Source organism: Miniopterus natalensis, chromosome 6, assembly GCF_054644295.1.
Source record: "Miniopterus natalensis isolate mMinNat1 chromosome 6, mMinNat1.hap1, whole genome shotgun sequence".
Taxonomy (NCBI): domain Eukaryota; kingdom Metazoa; phylum Chordata; class Mammalia; order Chiroptera; family Miniopteridae; genus Miniopterus; species Miniopterus natalensis.
The window spans coordinates 70,370,581-70,372,729 of record NC_142086.1 but is presented as its reverse complement, the minus strand read 5'-3'; positions in this window follow the sequence as shown (position 1 = coordinate 70,372,729).

Sequence of the window (2,149 nt, the reverse complement as noted above, 5' to 3'; positions counted from 1 at the left end):
AGGCCGATTACGGCGATTAATTATTGACAAAAGGAAAACACTCCCACGCAAACTTGTGCCCAACCGCGCCGCTCCAGCGCCTGCCTGCGGAGGGAAGGCCGGCTGCCCCGTCCCCTCCCCCCGGCTCCGCGGCCCCGGTTCCCGCGCCGCCGCCGCGCTCGGGCTGGGAGACCCGGCTGGCCCGGGAGGAATGCAGCCCAGCGGCTTCTACATTTTAAAATTTGGTTTTCCGCGGTGGCTCCCGAGCAGCCCTCCCGGGATCGGCCTCTCGGGCGGAGGCGCCTTCCCGACGCTGGGGAAGCAGGGACTCGGAGCACCGGGGAGGCGCGGCGTCCCTGTCACCTCCGGCTGCTGCAGTGAGAGCCGAGCCCAGAGCCGGAGCGCCGGGGACGGAGGGGGAGGGAGGCGCCCCACCCCCACCCGCCGGGAGCCCCAACGCCGCCAAGGGGCGCACTCTTCCCTGCGGGTGGGGAGGGGTGGAGGAGCGAGGCGCAGGTGGAAAGCTCCAGGGCTTTAGGCTCTAAGGCGCGGTTAACCCGCAGGGAAAGCCCTCGCCCAGCGTCCCTCCCTCCGCAGGTTTGGGCAAAGGGACGGAGCTGGGGACACCGAGCAGCACCCGGCGCCACAGTCGCAGCCGCCGCAAAGCGAGCTCGGGGCTCCGGCGGGGGCAGCAGTCCCCAGGCAGGTACCCCGCAGTCCCTTCCAGCGCGCGGCCAGCTGATTTTTGCGCTTTGGGTCATTGTTGCCCCTACCCCCCATCCGCAGTCCCTCCATCCCGCCACCTCCCCTCCGCCCCGCGGCTGGAGGTCAATCCTGGTTGAAAAGCTCCCCCCCCTCCCCCAGACAGATGGCAGGGTGGTGCCCCGGGAACTCGAGCGGCTCCCTCACTGGCGGGGACGGTGAATTTGGGCACGGACTGCCGCAGGGAGGCAAACCCAGCCGGGGAGGGGCGCGGCGGGCGGCCCGGGGATGCGGGCGCGCGCGGTTCCCGGGCCCGCGCCCCCCGCGCGCCCCCCGCGCCAGCCTCGGTTGTCATCCTGAGGAGGTGCGGGGCGCCGGGAACACCGGCCGGGAAGCCGCATCCCGGCGCCGCGGGTCCGCTCTGCCCCGGGAGGCGCTCAGATCTAACGCGGGGGGCTCGCCGAGCGCGCGGGGACCCTGAGCTCTCGCCGGAGTGTCCCTGCAGCTGGACGCTTTCTGCCCAAGGCCCGGGGTGTCGGGGGGGAGGCAGCCTCTTGATGAATGAGTTTGGGCTGCACCCCACAGTCAGCCCCCCTGCCCGGAGGAGGCGCCCCGCAGGCCGGGCCGGGCCCGGCTCGCGGGGCGGAGGCGCGGATTCCAGCCCCGGGCGGGCTCCTGCCGTGCGCACAGCATCCTCCGGCAGGTGCCGCGGGCCCCGGGGGAGACTCGCGTGACCGGGCTGGGGTTTCTCCACGCGGGAGGGGGGGCGCCCCGGGGAAGCGGAGGCGGTTGGGGCCCGAAAGGGAACCGACAGAGCGCCTGGGTGCCTGCGCTGAAGTTTCCCTGGCTGTCGGTTCCTTCTCCTGTGTCTAAATGTTGCCAGCCACCGCCAGTGGTTATTAAGTTTCATGATCGCTTGTGTTGTTCGCATTCCCATCTCCTGGCGAACCTGGAAACGCTGGCAGAGCGAGTGTGGTCTCCATCCCCAGAGGGGAGGAACTCCGGGCCCCCAAAGTGACTTGGCCGGGGTCACACAACGAGTTTGCACTACTTCGTAGGTCTCATTATCCACGATCGAGCTTCTCCCTAGATGGTGACACACTCACCCCACCCCATGTGGTGTACGTTTGTGGAAATAGAGAAACAGGCCTCACTTCCTGCAAAGGTTTGTGCAATCGGAATGAGCCCTCGCAGTCACTCCCACCCCGGCTGGGAGAAGCCGGGACAGCTGGCAGGAGCATCCGGGCCATTAAAAAGAATCTTAAGTGACACGCAGGTAATGCAGCCGTCTGCAGGCACGCCTTCATGTGCGCCTGTGCACCCCCAAGTGGAGAACACACGTTTTTTTCCTATATAAACATAGAACATTCTCAAAACTTAACTAGATCACCAAATAAGGATCGACACATTTTATTTATTTATTTATTAAATAGATCTTTATTGATTTCAGAGAGAGGAAAGGAGAGGG